General features: G+C 47.1%; 1 protein-coding gene across 2 annotated transcripts in view; it reads right to left on the minus strand.

Annotated features, from left to right (window-relative positions):
• The window catches only part of CUL1 (cullin 1), a 69,282-nt gene extending 46,789 nt beyond the window's left edge, over positions 1-22,493 (minus strand). The window contains exon 1 of one of the 2 annotated variants that reach the window (XM_058655001.1): positions 22,364-22,493. The gene's annotated coding sequence lies outside the window, so the exon portion shown is untranslated. Of the gene's footprint in view, positions 1-22,078; positions 22,234-22,363 lie in introns of those variants that run through there. The other variant, XM_058655000.1, reaches the window with a different exon arrangement.
• Positions 22,494-22,625: the final 132 nt, after the last annotated feature.

The raw sequence follows: 22,625 nt of genomic DNA on the forward strand, positions 1-22,625 counted from the left end.
AAGCCAGGTAGTGAGGAGCAAGCATTCAGCCTAGGATGCCAGAATACACCGTCTGAGCACTGCGATTCCTGACCCCAGCTTCCCGTCGGTACAGGCGCTGCACGGTAGAAGCAATGGCTCCACTCACTGGGTTCCGGATACCAATATGGACACCTGGAGTGCATCCCAGTCCTGGCCCCAGCCAGGCTCCAGCCAGGGTGGGCATTTGCAGAATGAATCGGTAGACATGAGCACTCACCCTCTAACGTGTGTACACACACTCTGTGGCTCTGCTGTTCTGAACATGGCTGTTCAGGGGAAAAAGACCAGCAGGCACAAAGCAGGGCATCCTTAAGCACCTTGTTAAACACAGTAAGTCTTTGAGGGTGAAGTTCAGTTCAGTTCACTCCCAGAAGAAATCGGGGTCCACAAGGTGACCAGATGCCATGTCCACAGGACCTTAGCACAGCCCGAAGGCTGCCATGTCCACGGGACCTTAGCACAGCCCCGAAGGCTGCCATGTCCACGGGACCTTAGCACAGCCCCGAAGGCTGCCATGTCCACGGGACCTTAGCACAGCCCCGAAGGCTGCCATGTCCACGGGACTTTAGCACAGCCCGAAGGCTGCCATGTCCACGGGACCTTAGCACAGCCCGAAGGCTGCCATGTCCACGGGACCTTAGCATAGCCCGAAGGCTGCCATGTCCACAGGACCTTAGCACAGAACCTAAGGCATTATCAGTCAGTGCACAACCAAAAATCAAACTTCAAGAAGTGCTACAGAAGACGTTATCAGGAGAGTGGCTCATGTTCTCCTGCAGCAGTGTACAAAGGTGAACATACAATATAGAGTATGTGCCTGAAGGAGCATGCCACAGGCATGCATGACTTACTACCACATTAAAGATAACAGACGAACATAGCAATGCAAGTTCAAGGGGGCAAAGAAATCATTATGGGATAGAAAGATCAAGAGACCTTCAACAAAACAAACAAGTTATGAACCACTCTGCAAAGCATGAATAGGATTCGAATACAAGTAGAGGAACAAACAGAAGAGTATGGAGCAGAGAAACAGCCCCAAGGCTGAGTGGAGACTGGTGCACAAGCTATGCGAGGCATGGGCGGGGGGAGCCCGCACCAAGGGGACACAAAGCCTCTAAGATTTACGGGAGGCTTCGGAGAAGGGAGGAGACAGCTGTGCTCCGTGGAGTTTCCATGAGAGAGAACACAGGCAGTTAAAGTACCTGGGATGCCATCTGACTGGGTAACAGCTCCACTCACCCACAGCAACAGGAAAAGCAAAATGTCTAAAATCACACACACCACACAACACAAGACAAAGTAAGAATTAAGGTGACTGAGCTCACCAGAACAGGGTAGCATGACATAGGTAAAGAAAGAAGAACGACCAAGACTGGCTTTCAAATTTATACTTTCATTTCACTAAAAATATAGAAGAGCTTAGCTCTTATTGGTGGGACACTTATTGCTCAGTGTCACAAACAGGGACCTGGCTATATCTGGTAACATCACAGGTACAATCAGCCCCTGGCCCCGCCATCCACTTCTGGGAACAGAGCTCCAGAGGAAACCAACCAAAAACTACAGGGAGTCACAACTCAGTCGCCGTAAAGACTGGAAATCAAACCAAACCCAACAGGAAATGGGAAGACTGAGGCATATACACAGAATGGAGCATCGTGCAACTATTTTTTTTTTTTAAATTAGAACCATCAAAGCATTTTTAAAGATTTAATTTAAAGGTTTGATTTCTATTTATTTGAAAGATAGTTACAGAGAGAAAGAGGGAGAAACAAAGATCTTCCATCTACTGGTCACTTCCCAAATGGCCTTAACACCTGGACTGGGCCAGGCTGAGGCCAAAGGCTTCGTCAGGGTCTCCCACTGGTACAGGGGCCCAAGCACTGGGGCCACCTTCTATTGCTTTCCGGGGCCATGAGCATGCAGCTGGAACAGAAGTGGAACAGCTGGCAGCTTAACCCTCTATGCCAGTGCCAGTCCCAGGACCACCTCCGTTCTCATATGGATTCACTGAAAAAAAAAAAAAAAAAGCAACATATCCGTTGAAAAATAAGGGAGGTAAGTAAATAACTAACACACAGGGATGAATACATTTTCAGAAAGAAAAAGGCAGCAGGAATCATGGTACAATGGCTTCAAGTCCCAGCTACTCCCCTTCCACAGCAGTCTCCTACTAACGCACACCCTGGGGCACAAATGCCCACAGGGCCCTCCTGGCTCTTGGCTCCCCCTGGCCGGTACAGGCTTGTGGGGAGTGAACCAGCAGATGGAAGACCTTGCTCTCTCTGTGAGTCTCTCAAGAAAATAAATCTTCAAACACAAAACAAGGGAAAAGATGGGTAGGTATCCGGTGCCTCAGTTAAGACAGCCACACCCATACCAGAGTCCTGCTCCACCAACCACGGAGCTTGTGGACGACGGGCGCTCTGGGAGGCAGTGACGGCTCAAGTGTGAGCTCCCTTCCACACTCACAGGAGAGCTCTCCTGAGTTCCAGCTCCTGCAGGCACTTAGGAAGTGAGGCAGCACTGTCTCTTCTCCCTCTCTCCTTACTGAGAAAATCAATTGAAAACAAATAAAAATCGTTCCCCGTGGGGGATGGAGAACCCAGGGAGGAAGAAGCTGATAGAAGTGGCATCCTAGAGATTCTGGGGGAAGAGCAAACTTAAGGAAAAAGATGGGCGCCTCTTTCCCATCCAACTTCTGACAGAAATTGAGCAATTACTTCCATTGCGAAAGTAGCAAAAGACCATAGCAGTTTCAGCAGGCCTTCTTTACAGCAAGGAACTGGAGCTGTCCATTATCCCATGACAGGTGACAGGCTAGTATCATTTATGTTTATCAAGTCTGAAATTAGAAAGTAAAAATCCTACTTACTAGATCCTAACTAGGAAGTATACAGGCTGGCATGCGTAATTCTAAGATACGGACAGATCTGCTGCGCTTCGACATCTTAAATGATAAAAGTCATACGGAAAAGCTGTAAAACATTGTATGACTGTATCTGGCCTGCAAGATCTCAACTAATCATGCTCTCTGCTTAAAAACAAAGGTAAATAAATATGAACTCACAGTACAAAACTTGACGGCAACTTAAGGTTAAATGACGACTATACAGACACTGGCAAATTACACTTACAAGAAATTCTTTCTGCCACTAAATTGAACATTCAATTTAAAACTCGTGTTGGTAAAATCCTAGGGGTAAAAGGAGCTTGACAGAAACAACCCTGGGGTAGGCACTGTGGCACCGCACGTTAAGCTGCAGCCTGTCAGCTTATGGCATATCCCATATGGGCACTGGCTCAAGCCCTGCCTGTTTTACGTCTAATCCAGTTTCTTTGTAATTCATCTGGGAAAACCAGTGGAAGCACCCGGCCTCTGTTACCCACATGGGAGCCCAGGAAGCTCCTGCTTCAGGCAGGCCCAGGCCCAGCCTTTGTGATCATCTGGGGAGCGAACCAGGGCATGGAGATCTCTCACTCTCTTTGCAAATAAATCTTAAGAGAAAAACAACCCTACAAGAAAAAACCTGGGATTATTAAAATAGAGTAATAAATAAGTTACATGAAAAACCAGATTCTAGAGAAAAACAAAGAGTTTAATTTTAGAAATATCAAGTGTTTAGTGATTCACACACACACTGAAATAGGGGCCAGTGTTCCGGTGTAGAGCTGCTGAAAAAACCACCTGCGGTGCTGGCAGCCCATTACGGAGCACCACCTCGGGTCGCTAGGTGGGTTAGCCACCTCAGGTTGTGGCTGTTCTGCTTCGATCTAGCTTCCTGCTCATGTGTTTGGGAAACAAGTAGAAGATGACCCAAGTACTTGACCCCTGCTACCTCTGTGGAAGACCCAGATGGAATTCTGGGCTCCCGGCTTAAGGTGGTGGTGACTATTTGGGAAGTGAGCCAGAAAAGGGAAGATCTAATATGAAAACAACAACAAAAAATCACTACAAGAGCCAAGATGCTGGTGGACTTAAACATCTGGCAGGCTCCACAAGCAGACAGAGCAGCTGCGGCATGTGGAGCTGACCACCAGCTTGGCGACTCATGAGAGTTGGTGGCAGCTACTCCGTGACCAGCTCAAAGCCTGGGGAAACTAGTACCCTTCCCACCATCACAGAATGACACTAAAAGCCATGGTTCTCCTTTGAAATCACAAAGCTAATACGGAAACTTACATTACAAACGCATACAAATATAGCCATGACAACATACATCACCTTCCAAAACAAACTCTGCATCTTTCTCAAAAATAATGCACAACCAATGATGATTATTCACAACAGCAATCTCACAATACTACAGTGGAACACATACAACTCTAAGACCAACGTCTGGTATTAAGTGGATCATGTATGTCCACGTGTGCTCAGGCTTCCTGATGACTGACCCCTGCCGTTAGATCCCCTTCGTCTCACCAAGATGACCAGCAGAGGGCACCGAGAAAACACAACAGTGATCATCACAGAGAACCTATATCAGCTGCTTCTGAAAGGCAGAGTTACAGAGAGTAGAGAACCTTTGAACTGCTGGTTCACTCCGCAGATGACCTCAAGAGTCATTTCCGGGACAGACCAAAGCTAACAATTTCAGGGGCCCAAACACGTGGACCACCATCTGCTGCTTTTCCAGGGACCTGCATCGAAAGTGGAATAGCTGGGACAATAACTGCCACCCATATGGTATGGCGGGGAGCTGCTTAACCCACTGACTGAGCCACAAATCTGACCCAATTCATTCTTAGAAGATTATTTAAGTCTGCAGTGCCAGCACCCCACATGGTTCAAGTCCTGGCTGCTCCATTTCTGATCCATCTCCCTGCTAATGCGCCCGGGCAAGCAGTAGAGAATGGTCCAAATGCTTGGTTCCCTGCACCCACATGGGAAATGGGGTGAAGCTTCTGGCTCCTGACTGACTCAAGCTCAGGTCACTGGAGGAGTGAACCAGTGAACACAAGACCTATCTCTTTCTTTTCTATGTGTAACTCTGTTTTTCAAATGAAAAAAACCTTAACATATGATTTACTTAGGGCAGTGACAGGCAATGGGACAGGCCAAAACCAAGAGCTTCAGCTGTCTCCCACATGAGCACGTGGGCCATCTTCCACTGCCTTCCCAGGCGCATCAGCGGGAAGCTGGATCAGAAGCAGAGCAGTCAGGACCTCAACTGAATGCTGCTGTTGTAACTGGCAGCTCAGCTGCGGTGCCACAATGGTAGTCTAGTCAGATTTACTTAGAAGGTGACCTTTGGTTCTTTCACAATCCTGTTCACTGTTTTTAAGTCTCCTTAAAAATTAAGCACCAGGGTAGGTGTTTGGTCCAGCAGTTACAAGGCAACAGGGTTCAAGTTCCGATTCTACCCTCAAATCTAGCTTCCTGGTAACGTGCACCCTGGCAGGCAGCAGGGGACGGCTCAAGCACTTGGGCCTTTGCTACTCAGGCGGAACACCAGGACTGCATTCTTGCCTGCTGGCTTCAGCCTGGCCCAGACCTGGCCATCACAGACATTTGGGAAGTAAACCGGTGGATGGGAGATTCTGTCTGCCTGCCAAACAGATCAATAGTAAAAATTTTAAACAAACAACCCAGGTGGATGGAGGGGGAGACACTGCTCAAAGAACAACCATTTTCAGTTTGGCTAACCTTGGTACAGCATGGGCTGCAATTCACAATCATGTACCTGTACACTAGCAAAGTACTTTAAAAGTGGCATCTGAGGCAACGAAGATGCCTACCTGCCTGATTTAATCACTTGCCATGGTGCATAAATGCATCAAAGCACCATACTGCACACTGTAAATATATACCAATTTCACTCATCAATTATACTTGAAAAACTGAGGGTGGGAATGAGGTGGAATGTGGGGCATTAAACACGGAAGTACCAAATTCTCAGAATTGGTATAAGGTCAAATGAGGCATCATATGTAAAAATGCCATCTTCTACGCCTGGCACGTCACAGGGATTTCCCAGAGGAGAGTCTGATTGCTTCTGAAAGGAGAAGAGCAGTGGGGGTTGTCCTTCACAATACTTTATATTACTACAGTACTATATTACTTTATATTGCTTTAAAACATATTATTTAATCAGAAAATGAGTAAAATCTTTTTATTTGAAAGGCAGAGCTATGGACAGGCTAGACAGGAACAGAGAGGTCTTCCATCTAATGGTTCACTTCCCAATATCCACAATGGCCAGAACTGCGCTGGCCCAAAGCCAGGTTAGGAGCTTCTTCCAGGTCCCCCATGTGGGTGCGGGGGCCCAAACACTTCAGCTACCCTGTGCTGCTTTCCCAGAGGCACCTGCAGGTAAGTGGATCAGAGGTGGAGAAGCCAGAACTTGAATTGGTATGGGATATGGGGGTACCACTGTCCACGTGGTGGCTTTTACCCACTAGTACACAGTACCAGCCTCTCCCTAGAAGGTAAAGTTAGAGATCAAGGGGATGAGTAAAATCTTTTCACAAAGCCATTTTTAATGTTAAACATTACTTACAAATATTTAAAAATTTTTTTTTAAATTTTTCTTTAAAATTTAAAAAAAAAAATGAGGGCCTAGCGTGATAGCCGAGTGGCTAAAATCCTCACCAGGATCCCATTCGGTCACAGGTTCATATCCCAGATGCTCCGTTTCCCATCCAGCTCCCTGTTTGTGGAAAGCAGTTGAACATGACCCAAAACCTCGGGACCCTGCACCTACACGAGACACCCAGAAGAAGCTCCTGGCTCCTGATCAGCTCAGCTGCAGTCATTGCACTCACTTGGGGAGTGCTGACGGAAGATCTTCCTCTCTGCTCTCCTCTCTGTAGATTGACTTTCCAATAAAAATAAATAAACCTTTAAAAAAATCATAAAATGCTTATATTTCACTCATAATGTATTTAAAATGCAGAAAACAGAAATAAACAAAAACCTAGTATGTAACATTTAATACTATATTTGCTCATTTCCTGAATTCTAAAAGTTTTCGTTTTACTAATTATTGCTATTGAACAATGTTTGACAAGTGGGTTTCATATTTATATCTATTAGTATAAAATGGAAATGTGCCAATAATTAAAGCTTGTTCTTTGCAAATAATCGAATTCTTCGACTCACTGGAAGCGAGTCTATGTGCGTGAGTTAAGAAAGCAGTTTACCAGCAACACATCCACCAAGCGGCATGCGGCTGCTGGAGGCAGACACGCACCTGCAGCTCTGCTCCGTGACTGCAGGTCAGGCGCCTCACTCAGTGCACAACACAAGGCCTCCAGAAACCCTGGGGACTCAACTAGTCCAAACAGCCTAATCTCTGGTAATACATCACATGTAATACCCCAACACCCCACTCAGCTCTCAGCATAGGAACTAAGAGTGTTAAGTGGACTGAATTGTGGTGAATTACACATTATTTTCTACTAGCCTGCTCTCAGTACTGTACACAATAATTATATTACACATAAATGTAATTATTCACACAAGCCATAAAAATTGCAAAATTGATGGTTTTATAAACTAAGAAGCAAAGCCAAGACTCAGCATTCTAGAGCAGGACAGGAGAAAATGTATGCGATTCAAGTTTCGTGGATTAGTTATCTCTAGGCCCTGTCCCATTATCTAGTTACATGAGGGCAGGAAAGGAGTAGATGATTTACTAAATGTACCAGTATCTCATGATCAACAGATACACAACATACATACACACATATAATATATATACATATATTAGCATGAGTAGCCCATGCTAATCTAACTCATACAGACCCACACTTTCATAAGAAATCCCAGATGTCGTTAAGTAAAAATTTGCAGTTAGGGAGCAACCTTTCTTCTTTCAGAATTGGTATTTTAACAAGCAGAAGAAAGGGGTCTTAAATCTTGGAAGTCCACACACAAAATCTTAAAGCTTAATGCTTAAGTGAGTCAACATGCAGTGTTCATATTTCAATTACCGTTAAGACTTTTGGATGAGGCACTGTTAAGTATCACTGGTATAAATTACTTGAGAAAGCTATCACTACATTACAATTAACAGAAGCTGGGGGATCGGGGCACCTTGTGGTATAGTGGGTTCCACTTGGAAGATCTGCAACCCACATGGGCACCAATTTCAGTCCCAGCTGCTCCAGTTTCAATACAGCTCCCAGCCAATGCACCTGAGAAGGGATGTGGCCCAACTGCTTGGGTCCCTGCACCCACACGGGAGACCCAGAAGACGCTCCTGGCTTCAGGCTGGTCCAGCCCTAACCACCGCAACATTTGGGGGGTGAACCAGCAGATGTAAGATTTCTCCCTCTCTGCCCCTCTAACCCAAATAAATAAAATCTTAAAAAACAAAACAAAACAAAAAAAAAACTAACAATTCTGGTGCTGTATCACTGAGCAGTTTATGTCAATAAAGTACTTTCAAATGCTAACAACCGGATTTCAGCTCCCAGTCTTAGCACACACAGATGGACTCACATTCATTTAATGGTCTGGATTGGGACCTGCATGGATTTCAGTCCCAAGCATTTCCATTCACTTTAAAGCAAGGACAGACAGTATTGTATTTGATCATGATCACATACACGTGTATTTTTCAGATGAAAGACTATAGCTTATTATTTTTAAGCTCATAGAATTAGTTTAGTAAATGGCAAGTGGAACTTTGTTGGGTTATCTTACAAAATACATTTACCACACTGATGACAACTCAGGGATACTCATCAACTTCACAGTAACGAGAGTATTTCAAATAGCTAAGATTTTACAGATTAAGATGTCAAACTTCTGGCTCCAAGCTCAGCAGCCATGAGAGACGGCACAGCTGTCACCTTGTGATCAGCAGGGGGGACACCACCACCATCATTTAGGCCAAAACGAAGAAAATTTACATTGCCTGAAAGACTCCAAAACAGTCATGCCAACTGATGGCAGCAAAGCAGTGCTCCCTAAACTTCTGACCTAAACGTTCTTACCAGCACAAGCCGGTTCTCGGCAGCCTCAGGGGCCAAGGAGTCCACCCTCAGCACTAAGCGACGGAGTTTGAGTTTTCTCTGAAACCCCATTCTACTTTAAAACCCACGTCAAGCTCTCATTCTACCATGCAATACAGGTTTGTCTTGTAGGACATTTTCCTACCTGACTCCTGAATGGGCAAGCCACTGTTGTGCGGAACTCACTGAGAGCTGCCACAGCATCTCAGACATTTCTGACTTGGCGTCACATGGTATTTTCAGAGTCCCAAGAAACACAAAAATGCATCTGTGGGCATTTCTGCACTCCTCAAAGATGGCCAGTATGCTGGTGGTGCCAGTTGCTGAGGGCATACACCCAGCAGAGGCACAATCATGGGCTGAATGCAACTGGCAAGTGTCCCTGCTGAGGGCTGTGTCCGAGAAAGGATGTGCAGATGTTCTAGCTCTCACTTAAATGAATTCCACTTCAGCTCCTGGCTCTCACAATCCCGTTCAGTTAGCTTCCAAATGTCTATAGTCAGGCAGCATTCTGCCCCACAGCTGGTAAGCCGCAGGCCTTGCAAAACCACTGATTCAGTAAGTAGGCTTTGGATGCCAACACGCCATTACGTGAACAAGACATTGCTTATCACCTTATCGGGTTTTCAATAAGAAAACCTCTTTCCACCATCTTTCTTCCAAGATAAATAATTTAACTCCAAAATTAAAAAAAATCTGATCAGCAACTTTCCCTGGCTGTGAACTTTCACATCTGCTACAAACTGGGTCAACAGTGTTACATCACTCCGTCTGCTGTGGAGCTTTTAGGTTTTCAGTGTTTTTAAGACAATTTAACATTTTATCCAACAGAAGAAACAGAGATAAGTGAAAGGGCACCCTCCGCTAGGTGCCGCGTTCCCAGTAAACGCTCCCGGAAGCACCTGGGGTTCAGAGGGAAACAGGCCATTTACTGCACTGCCACCTGTCCGAACCGCACACCACTGCTGTGGAGAACCTGCCCACCAAGCTCCTGACATTTAGTATTTTCAGACATGATACATATTAGGGAAGAAATACATATACACACAAGCGTCCATGTAAGCCTGGGCTTCAAATCAAGGCAAATTAGGTTAAATCAAGTTTCTCATTCAGTTGTTTGAGGAAGTCCCCAGAACTCTAATCAAGATACAGCACTCTGCAGGGAGGTGAGGAGCTTTTCCATTGTATTAATCTTGCTTCCCTTTCTGACTTAAAACAAAATGGCCATATCCATAAAAAGGAGAAACTTCATCTGCAATACCAACAGTCTTTACAACATGCCTCCAAATTTTAAGAGGCATGTCCAAAATTTATTTTTAAGAGGCATGTCTCTAGAATTCTGCAGCCTCATGTGTACCTTTTAAAGCTTATTTGAAAGGCAGAGTAACGCGCACCTCTGTGTGTGTGAGTGCGATCTCTCCCTGGTCTCCTACATGGGCAGCAGAAGTTGTGTGTGTGTGTCTAAAGAACTGCCGATAGACACGACCCCTCTCCTTAGTTGCAAAAATTTCTAGTGCATTTCGTTCATGATCCATGTAACTTATTTTCATTTGTCACTATGAAGAATGATGGTTTCCATCAGGGACCCGCTGGGTTGCCATCAAGTGGTCGTCTCCATCTGACTGGGGCGGTTGGGAGGCTGGTATGGCATCTCCCTTTATCTCCTCCCTTCCCCCAGATACAGGAAGAAGAAATAGAAAAGCTGAAAACAATTATCACACCCACTTTTCCATGACCCTCCATCCTCCCCACACTGATCAACTATGCAAATATCTTCAAAAATAAAAACAAAAAGAGTTTTTTAAAAATGGTGGTTTCTTGGTCCAAGTGTGCAGGCCTAGTGGCTGAAGTCCTCGCTACCCGCTCAGGATCCATATGAGCACTGGTTCATGTCCCAGCTGCTCCACTTCCTATCTAGTTCCCTGTCTGTGGCTTGGGGCAGCAGTAGAGGACAACCCTGGGACCCTGTAGGCACTGGGACCCCCGAAGAAGCTCCTGGCTTCTTACTTTGGATCAGCTCAGTCCCAGATGTTGCGGCCATTTGGGGAGTGAACCAGCGGATGGAAGATCTTTCTGTAAATCTGCCTTTCAAATAAAAAAAAAAACTTAAAAAAAGAACAATGGTTTCTTTTCCACAATGAGGTATTACCTCACTCCAGTAAGAATGCCATGGCACAGTTAGCTAGGCCTCCACCTGCAGCACCAATGTCCCATGTGGGTTTGGGTTCAAATCCCAGCTGCTGCATTTCCAATCCATCTCCTTGCTAATGTACCTGAGAAAGTGGGTGGAGGACGGAGCAGGTCCCTGGGCATGCATCCAGGTGAGGCCCCAACCTTGGTTTGGCCCAGCTTTTGGTCACTGCAACCATTTAGTGAGGAATCAGTACATGCAGGATCTGTCTGTAACTCTGCCCTCAAAATGGTTATCATCAAAAACCAAGGGATTCCATACAATGTTAGTGGGAGTGTAAATTAGTACAGCCATTACGAACGACAGCATGGAGGCTCCTCCCAGAAACACAGGGCCATGGACCAAAGCAGCCTGTCACGGCACCTCCAGGCCTACTTCTAAGGAAACAACCACCGCGTGTGAAAGAGACGGCTATACTCGCATGTTCCTTACAGTGTTCACAGCAGCCTTGATGAATGGATACAGACACAGGAACAGCAGGCAGTCACAGGAGGACACCCTGACCCTGCAGATGGACCTGGAGACCACGGAGTCACAGAAACAAATCCCTGTATTTCCCTGTGTAGGTAGACGTGCCTCAGGATCTACAGTGATGTCTAAGAGGTGGAGGGGCAGGGATGGGAGACAAAGGGAAGCTGGGTGACGGGTGCAGTGGAGCCATCAGGGGATACATAAAGCACTCTCCTATACGGAACCCAAACACAGAGAAAGCACAGGAATTGCAAACAGCAACCGCCTGGTTTCACTGCTCCACGCTGTCTATCTGTTGAGATACGGAACTGTACCTCCCCAAAATGCAGAACTACATGCTCATTCAAATTTTTAATAAAATAAGGAAAAGATGACTGGTAATCTGGGCATATTACTTAGGGACAAAAGAGACAAAAGTAGCTCACCTATATGTTGGTAATAACTAACTCACATTTTAATCATATCCTACATTCTCTCTGTTAACACTGCTGCAGACCTCTGCACCGTACCTGACTGGGCAGCATCACATCACTGCTAGCTTAGTCCTTAGGCTTAAGCTTAGGACACGAAGCTTAAAGGCTTTAGCATTCTTGATTCCATATACTCCACTTCCTTATTTTCCCAAAGCTTCCAAGCTTGTTTTCAAAGCCGTCAATTCTTGCTTCCAGCTGAAAATACTTACAGCTGATATTTGATGAAAGGTAAGTAACACCAGAACCACAACTCCAGACTTTGCCTTGTTCTGCAGCAGGAATCCCTGTGTGACAGACACGAGATGACCTGGCCTTTACAACAGGATTCAACTTTCTGAAGTAAAACCTACATCTCAACACTTGTAGGCAAATCACCTGAAAAATATAAGTTAATAAAATAAAGAGCGGCACATCTAGGACTCATTTTTTTTTTCCTGCCACACAAATAACTTGTACTCATTTCTGTGGACATTCTCTGTATTTTGGAGGAGAGACCCTGTTTAGTGAATACAGAGCAGTTTCATTGACTGAATGATTTGGGGAGCCCCACACAGGCCTGTTGGGTCTCGGCCTCTGGCTCCAGCTTGCTGCCCACACAGATCCTGCAAAGCAACAGGCAGACCATGAGCCAGTTCCCAGCCCGATTCCAGTCCCTGCCACTCTGGATGTTTGGGGAGTAGAGCAGGGGGTGGGGGCTTGCTCTTCCCCACCCACCCCCAACCACATTTCTGCCTCTCAGGTACTCTTTTTTTAAGGTTTATTTATTGGCCTGGCACAGCGGGCTACACCACTGCCTTTACGTCAGCAGCTCATAAGAGCAGCATCCCATTACAGGTGCTGGTTTAAGTCCCAGCTGCTTCACCTCCCTGCCAAAGCACCTGGGAAGGCAGCGGAAGACGGGTCAGGTGTCTGGGTCTCTGCAACCAGCCACGAGAAAATCAGGGCCTACTTAAGCTGGTGACAGCAGGACCAAACAGGGAAGTATTAAAAAAAAGTATTTTGAAGGAAGAGCTATTAGGAGTTAGTTCACTGAAGACAGGTACAAAGTGTTAAGCCTCTGTCTCAGATATGCTGGAAGTAGCTGGGTTTAGAGAAGAACAGAGATGAGTCTGGGGTAAGAGCGAAGCAAAGGCAAGCTAGCCTGTGACAGCCAGGACAATAAAAATGGCAGCAAGAACGCTAGATCTCCTGAGACGTTTCCGGGTCGAGTCCATAACCTGGAGTTCTCAGAAAGCCCTTAACGGGGAATAAGCGTGCTTATCCAAAGAAACGACCTCACTCCAGGATGAGATCTTGCTTTGACAGTTCATGCAGTAAGCAGACTGCCCCAGATTGGTTTCTGCACATGGAACACATGGGATTGGAAGGACCTGTCTGCTTGGCTGAGTTGTTTGCTACCAGACACGACGTAGCGCTTACTGACTGGATAGTTAAGAGTGCATGATGCTTCAACTGATGGTCTGTTTCTTGACTGGATAATTTCTACCGAGTGTGAGCTCGGCTGATTGAATGATTCCCATCACGAGCCAGTGCTGTCCCAGCTGACTGGATGATCACTGCTAAAGAACCCCTGAACACGCTGGTCAGGGCTGCCCTCCTCTTCCGGTTACAGTGTTATGGGAACAGCTCACAAAGACTCCGGCCAGTGAAGAGTCGGCCTCCAACTCACTTTTGGGGATGATTTGGTCAACTTGCAACAAGCCAACCAGAGAGGCCTTGACACCTGAGATTAGGAGCTCAGTTCTAACTTGCTCGGAATATCTTAGACTAAATTAAACTGAAAAACTCCACAACAAAACAAACTAGAACCCACGATCAAGTCAGACCTCTTCCAAGCACCCACAAAAGGCAGGAAGACAAGACTGGAACCTCAAGCGTTACTCACAGAACTCTAGTGCCCAAAAAAAGGGGGTGGAGGGGGAAAATTTGGCCCATGATCTAGAAAATGGGCTACAGCTTGTCCTAAGAGGAGCCTGACTGCTCTATAAAATAGGTCGCATTTGTTTGGGGCGTAGTGTGCCAGATCTAACACACGACGGCGACAGTGTTTACACCTAGATCACGGACAATCCAGCCAACAAGGCAGAAAGAACGACCAGCAGTACAGAAGTAGTTACTTTCAACACTCCACCAAAGAACACCAAGTGTCTCAGTTTCAGAAGTGACCCCTCCCTCCCAGCCAGTGCTGTTGCGCTCAGTTTAAGCTGCCACCTGCAACGCTGGCATCCCAGGTGAGCACCAGCTCAAGACCTGGCTGCCCCACTTTCAATCCAGCTCCCTGCTAACACACCTGGGAGCGGGCAACAGAAGATGACCTAAGTGCTTGGACCCCTGCACCCACGTGGAAGAGCCAGATTGAGGAGTTTCAGGCTTCTAGCTTCAGCCAGACCAGTCCCAGCAGTTGTGGTCATTTGGGGTGTGAAACAGTGGATGGAAGATCTCCTTATGTAGCAAATCTTTAAATAAAGAAAAAGTGCTCTCAATAGGACATCACTAAGAACAGGAGAAACGTGACTGAGATGTGAAACTGCCGTTCCCTGGTGCCAACTATGGATTAATGCTGACCCATGTGCCTTCACACTACCACTTTCTGCAATAACTGACAAGTTAGGATTTAGATAAAAAGCTAAACTGAAACAGGTCATTTTTAGGCAACTGACCGTGTAGCTGTGTGCGGCAGAATCTTGGCCGTGAGGCGGCAGCACCGGCCCACTGTACTCCAGAGGACAGCAGTGTTTCTAAGTGCTAGTCGCTGCTCCACCGACGATGACAAACACCAGATTGGACTGGGAGGCCTACAATTCTGCAATCCCCATCGTTTTAAATTCACACTGTTGTTTAATATGGTCACAGAATTTCTTCCTTCAAAGGCTATTACTAAGGGTGCCCCTTCACAACACAACACACACAGGTTACTTCAAAAACTCATTGGAAAAAAAAATTGAAAGATTAGGTTTTTTTTAGTGCAAAATTACTTTGAAATTCATGCCTAATTTTTTTAATGACACGCACTTCCCATGAATTTTTGATGGTCCCTTGTATGTATGAGTCTCATTTTTTTTGCACCAAAAATTAATTTAATTCTATTTCCATGAACTTTCTGAAATATGAATACACCTGTCAGACCAGCAATGCACTGTGCCCAAGCCTGAGTTTGTTTACTCACAAATCCTCCCTCCTACTTCCTTATCTTCCTAGATGAGCAACTTCAGACCAAACTGTTCAACTGCTCAAGTGTGCACACGGCATCCTAAGTTTGCCTGTCCCTGCAGTGTCTTTTGAGTCTCTTGTTGGCCAGGACCTACTCTAAATCCAGGACCCAGTTAACCTTTTATCACCGTATCACACAGGAGACTCATTTCAGCAGTCCCTACCTGCTGTCTGACACAATACATTCCTGGGCTGCTTTTCAAAGTCTACGGCCGGGACCGCACAGCATTAACACAGATTTCTCTCCAATGCAAAGAGCAGACAGCCGAGACTGGGCGAGACTAGGACACAAACCGTGTGCAGCACAGCCTTCGCCAGACATAGGGCTGAGATTAGCCTGTAAATGCATGTTTTCAATCTTTTAAATCCTTAAACTGGGAGAAGTCAGAAGAAATTACTCCAGACTTTTTTCCCTCTCCATGTCCTCCCCAGCAAAAGCTTTTGGGTTTCCAAAGGTAAATATGGGACTTGGTGAGGGGTAAAAGGCTTGGCTCCTCCATCTATCCCTGGGCTTGCATTCGGGAATACAGTCTGGCCCATGCTCCCAGTCACTCCTTCCAGTCTGATTAGAGCGAGCCTCCTGCCATCCTGCAGGAATGGTGACCTGACCTCTCCTGCCTTTTCGTCTCGTTCTCACCTTGGGATTCCAACCAGGCACATCAAACTATTTCAGTTAGCACGTAAGTGACTCCTGCGTAGTAGACATTCCTCCCCCCAGCATGCAGCAACGTATTTCTGTGCACCTATTTTCTCAACATTCCACAGCATTCCCAACTTAGGATACAGCCTTCGAATACTCAATCGTAATCTTTCAATTTCCCAAGCTATCAGAGAGTGACAAAAAAAGATCTTCCACTGGCTGGTTCACTCGCCAGTAGCCCCAATGGCCATGCATGCCAGGCACCACAAAGTCCATCTTGGTTTCCTACACAGGTGGCGGCGGGTGGGGGAGGACTTGGGACACCCCCTGCTGCTCTCCCAGGTGCATCAGCAGGGAGGCAGCTAGGACTTACAACGGCACTCAGATATGGGATGTTGGTGTCACAGGCAATGGCTTAACCCACTGCACAACAATGCCAGCTTCTCAAGACATTTCATTTTCAATTTTCAGCAAATTTATATTCTTACCCGTAAGAACATGGAGTTTATACCTTCAATTTACAAATGTGTCTACTATCACTAGGAGCTGTGAAGCAAGCAAAAACACAAAATTCACAACTAAGAAAAGGAAACTTTCCTGGGATAGATTTAGGCCGGTTCATGGAGGTTCCCTGAAGTATGTGAAGGACTGAGAGGCCAGAGGGAGCCAACCTGAGCATTAGGTCTTCAAAGAGCCCAGCGCTGGGAAGCCAGCCCCATGTCCACACTAGACACTCCACCAGCACGCCAAAGGGGTGGCGAGCGATGTTGGCATTAGACTAAACAGAGACACCTGCCTGCTTCCGCTGTTTCCGGATTAACGTGGTGTATAAACGCAAGGGCAGCTCAGAAAGTTCATGAAAAATGGAATTCAAAGTTTATTTTGGTACAAAACATTTTGAAATTCACTCCTTTTTTTCATAAAAGGTATTTCTGTGCACCTTCTAAAGATACCTTGAGGGCAAACCCTTGAACATTTCTGTATGTAGGGATTTCAAAATGTTATTATCCAAAGACACTCATCTTTTAATTTCCTATCCCCCAAACATTTGAAATTTATCCATAATGAACACTGTAGAACATCAAGCAAAGAATAAGCTAAAAATAAGCCCTAATCCCACTACTATACCAGAAAGGTCACTATTAACATTCTGGTTTATTTTTTTTTTAAGATTTATTCATTTTATTACAGCCAGATATACACAGAGGAGGAGAGACAGAGAGGAAGATCTTCCATCCGATGATTCACTCCCCAAGTGAGCCGCAACGGGCCGGTGCGCGCCGATCCGAAGCCAGAAACCTGGAACCTCTTCCGGGTCTCCCACACGGGTGCAGTGTCCCAATGCATTGGGCCGTCCTCAACTGCTTTCCCAGGCCACAAGCAGGGAGCTGGATGGGAAGTGGAGCTGCTGGGACTAGAACCGGCGCCCATATGGGAACCCGGGGCTTTCAATACGAGGACTTTAGTCGCTAGGCCACGCCGCCGGGCCCAACATTCTGGTTTATAATTGTTTTTATGCAAATACATACTCCCCCAGATACATGTTGGGTTTTACCATTTAATATTCACAACTTCCTACATTATAGAAATGCAAAGATTTATCTCAGCAATAATGAAATCATTTAACTAATGAAAATTTCTTTAACGGCAAAAGAAGAAAACCCTGAAAACAAATGCACAATAATAGAGCATTAGTTAAATAACATGACACCCAGGACAGAATATTAATCTGGTCATCACTTTTTGTATTTTCTTGACTATACCCTTATTTGTAGGTTCAATATTTTGCTCTTGCCAAAAAATCATACTCAGTTACACCCTTTGTAGTGATACACGAGTGGACCCTTTTCTCACCCCTTTTCTAGAAATGGCTTCTTTTTAAGCTATGCCAAAAGTCTTAAATAAAAACAGAAACAGTATCACACTGACTTATATTTCTGGGAATCCTGATGACATTAAAATTCCTTTTTCATGTTTCTTCTAAGAATAGCCTATTTTTACCTATGAATTGGAAAGCACCCCCCTTTTTAAGAAACTGCAATTGCTTAAACGTAATTTTTCTTAGTTTGCCATTTACTTTAACTCTTTCTGACATCTTCACATATGACAGCCTGATAACTCTAGAGAAATCACCATGACCCCTGACGGCTACACGCAGAGGTATTCCGCCTGCTCAAAGTGCCATCCTGCCTACTATCTTTCAGCCCTTAAACACTACTGTTTTGGAAAAATATTTTAAAAGCACGAGAACAAGGTCACCACCCTAAAATTATAAACATTTTAACTACTAGTTAAATAGTTTTACTCGTGCATACACATTCAATGCACATTTTCAATGGCTGCACTCACTGCATTAATCCCTTTCAAAAGTATCTCCCGACATGGGCCTTTGAAAAATTAAAGCTGGTTACGTTTGAACAATCTTAAATGGCTTTACAAATATTTGCAAGGCCAATGAATCATAACATCACAACCAATTAACAATAGCCCCTAAGTTCCAAAGCTGCTCATTTCTGTGCCATCAGCGCCCAATTATTCCCCTCCATGTTACTAGAAGACCAGGAACAACAAGGGCCTTCCTGGGGGTGGGCCATAGTTCTGCATAATGCATTGTTTTTCATTATCCATTATCAGATGTCAATCCTTACAGCATTTTCATTTTAATCTCCTCTAGTCTTCTTAAATCAAACATTCAGTGAACACCTGGTTAAAAGCTCAAGCTCTGGAGTTAACTATCTAATTTGGGCTTCACTACCTTACTAGCACCACTGGTAAGCCTCAGCTTCTACCCCATATCCTACAGTGGCTTACACACGGTCAGGCGGGAGCAGGGTGGAGCCCTTGGGGGCAAGTGCACACCAGGGCATCCACACCCCACAAGAGGTCACCCACTGGAGAGAGCACAGTGACAGCGTACACGGGGCAGGCAGGACACTGGAGCAGCCCACACCAGGGGATTCTGGGAATGCACCTGTCAGCTGATCGCACTCACTTGCTCCAAGTTTCCCAGGGGAAAGTTAAGCAGCAAACTTAGGCTTTCCAACTCTGCTTTGCACACGTGAATAGCACAGATGAACCACGTTCTGTAAGATAACTTTACAAAATTATCGCTAAATGGTATTGCGTTGTCCCACACACTTTGAGGAGCTAAACAAATCTTTAACAGTGCCAATGAAAAACATTGTGTTTCACAAAGCCCTAACAAAGTTAGACTCAAACCAGACCTCTTGTCATTTTCTCCAAGCAAAATATTCCACAATAAGCAGAAATGAATTTCTCTCTCCTGCTCTCACACACAGATGGACAGCTTTTTCAGAAACTAGGAAATATCTCTAACTAAAAATTTGATTATAGTACAATTATTACATATCTATATTACAAACAGGGACTTATAAGTCTCCACGAATAAGCTCAGAGGTCTATCTAAATTTGATTTATTATTCAGTTGACGATCATGTTTTGAAGCAAAACTGAAGGAACTCATCTGACCAATTAGCAATTTGAAGCCAGTTTGATCCCAGACTGCTGAGGGCTCTGGCCCTGAGAGAGCCAGGAATACCAACACACATGATTCAGTTTTGGGGGCCCTGAGGTGTTATTTTTGAGGATTTGTAAGTAACAGTATTTACAACATTTGTTCATCTTGATGTTCCACACCGCCAGAAAGGCACACTGTGGTGGGTCCTGGGTACACACGGGCCAGCGAGTTTCTGACCAAAACTGCCAGGGGCCGGAGCCCGTGGGCCCAGGAGAGGCTTCCTCCCCACTCCTGCAGACCAGCGGCCTGCCTCACTGCAAAGACAAGGCAGTGTGATGCGACCTGGAACAGGGGCAACTCTTGTTTCAACAAGTGTATATGCTTTAAAGACCCGACAAGTTTTGGAGGGAAGAAAGCCAAAATTAGATCACAGCCCGTTTTCCTGGCCCTTGCCTGGGTCTCAACAGCTACAGAAAATTAGTGCATCCTTCCACTGTGGCACCAGTCCTGGGTGCCGGGTTGGTGCTGCGAGACAGGCTGTGTACACGGAAGAGGACAAAGATGTCAACTGCTACTCCTGAGAAGTATCTGGCAGTCATGGAATAATGAAGCGTCACTGCATTATGAACCGACAGGGTGAAGCAAGCGTGTTACCCACATCAGCTCAAGCACCCAAACGCTGGCTTGACATTCAAGGTATTCCAGAAAATTCAGCTGTTCATTCCAAGCGGTAACAACTGAGATATCACCATGACTAACTTCCGTGTTATTGCAAGGGTCTTTCCTGCCTTCAAGATCTCGTGAAATGTGTGGGAAACAAGGCTGAGTTCATGGCACAGTTAGGAAGTAACACTCCACCCGTGGAAGGGAGTCCAAGGGGGGTATAACATCCAGGGATGCCTGCAGGTCGGCTCAGGCAAGCTTTCCCATGGCCTCTGGGGTTGTGGCTGGTGGGGGTGGGGCGGGGGAGGGGACAAGGCATGTCTACAAGCTGGTTTGTTTTAACGCAAAATCTTTTTTTTCTTAAAGCAAACCATTCAACCAGCTCTCTCTAGTTTAATTGGCACTCCACTGAAACCTCCAAAAATGGGCATAATAGAGTTAAAGCAAGCCAGTCTGTGTTTGCATGCTGTGGAATCTGAAACGCGATGCAACTATTTTGACTTACCATGGAAAGCAACACACAGAACTTCCAAGCGACATTTTTTTAATATAACAATTCAAAGAAAAAAACTTCACATCCACCAAACTTTAAAAAAAAAACAGTAAGATGACTGGCTCTACTTTTTAAACGTATCACTTACTAATGCAGACAACACATGAACACTCCAGGGACTCCAGAAAATCCAGTCCATTTTCAGGGAGGCCCCCAAAAGAAGTGCAGAACTTAAAAAACTCCACACACAGGGTGATAAAACATGCTTAGGTCCCAGGAGCTCGTGGCTTCAAATCAAAATGTACTTCCTCTTGTCGAATCTGCTAAGCCCATTTAAAAATACAGCGCAACCCTTTACTCCACTCCAAACTCTGAACTATTTTAACGCTGCGACAGGAAAGAGCAATTACAGAGTGAATAAATACTGAAGCTGAATGCAACTCAGTATTTGCGCACTTACCACTAACCCCGAACTAAATGCAACTACAGTGACCCAATCGGAAGAGAAGAGTGGTCTTTTTGGCATAGCTGCCTGGAGACAGACACTCTTAACTTTGGGGCTTAATCTCAAGAATTGTAAGCATTTCTTAATCACACACCATTACACAGGTGACGGGGGAGTCTTGGGGCTCCATGGGCCTTGGGAATTGAGGCACATGCCTTTGCAGACCCCCCAAGTCCCCGCAGTCTAGGTGGGCGCCCCCGGTTCCCTCCAGGGTCAGGGCGCGCGCAGGCCACGGTGCAAGGCCCCGGCCGACTCGCGAGTGCTCGGCGGCCACCGCACTTGCATCCCGAGAAAACCGGGCAAAAGGGAGACTATTACCCAAGAATACCGCCCTGCACAGCCGCAACAATGCAAGCAGGGAATCCGAAGAGCTACGGGCAGGGAACCGGAAAGCCAGAGAGACCGGCTCGGCGGCTCCCCAGGCGCGCCGGAGAGCATGCAAGCGACGCCCGAAGGAGAAGCCTGAGCCGGAAGGGAGCGAAGGAGAAAGGGCAAAAAAAAAAAGTGCTTCTGTCCCGAGAGGGTCGCCGGCACGAGCGGAGGAGGATGCCCGCGCCTACCGGAGCCACACGGCGGCCCAGGCTGCGAGAGTCCAGCCCCGACGCGGCTGGGAAAGCGCCCGGCGCCACCAGGCCGCCACCTCCCGGCGCGATGAATCGGGCATTTTCCCGGTGCGTAGTCCGGGCCTCGCCGCCCCGAACCTGCGTCCGAAGCCACGGCCAGACTCGGCCAGGCCAGGCCCCGGGCCGGCCCAGGTGACTCAGGGTCCGGCCCCAGCTCGCTCCTCTCCCGCCCACGAGTCCCCCACGGCCCGGCCGCCATTCTGCCCGGCCGCGAATCGGCAGAATGGCCTCGCCGGCCGCCTGGGCTCGGCCGCCGCGGCCCCAGTCACTGCGACACCGCGGCTCGAGGTCGGGCCTGCACCACCGCCGCCGCCGCCACCGCCGCCTCTGGGCCGCCGCCACTCACCCGCATTTCTAAATACCCGAAAAGCTCCCGCGACGTCTCGGCCTGGTCGCTGGCCCCGGGCCGCGGTGAAAACCCCGTCCCGCCAAGGTCTGGCTGCGTCCCTCCGGCACCGGGGCTGCCCCGCCTGGAGCTGCGTGCGACACGGCGCCCGCCTCCTCCTCCTCCTCCTCCTCCTCCTCTCCTCCAGCCCGCCCGCCTGCCTGGCCCTCCTCCCGCCGCCGCCTGCACCACGCAACCTCCGCCCTCTAGCCTTCCCTCCGCTGCTCCCCGCCCTCCCGGCCTCACCGGCTCCGGCGACCGCGGGGGAGAAGCTGTTGGGGGAGGGCCGGAACGCACCGCCATCGGCGTCCGGGGCGGGGGAGCCGGGAAACCGTCGCCGCCATCGCCCCACAAGCCCGCGGCGCGGGAGGGGCCCGGAAACGTCCCGCCCGCCGCAACTTGCGGGGGGCCCCCCTCGAGCGGAGGGGTCACCCCTGCAACCACCCCAGCACCCCGCTTTCTTGGGTTCTTTCTACCTGCAGGTCCAAAGTCCCTGCCCTCACCAACT

This window comes from Ochotona princeps, chromosome 25 (assembly GCF_030435755.1).
Source record: "Ochotona princeps isolate mOchPri1 chromosome 25, mOchPri1.hap1, whole genome shotgun sequence".
Taxonomy (NCBI): domain Eukaryota; kingdom Metazoa; phylum Chordata; class Mammalia; order Lagomorpha; family Ochotonidae; genus Ochotona; species Ochotona princeps.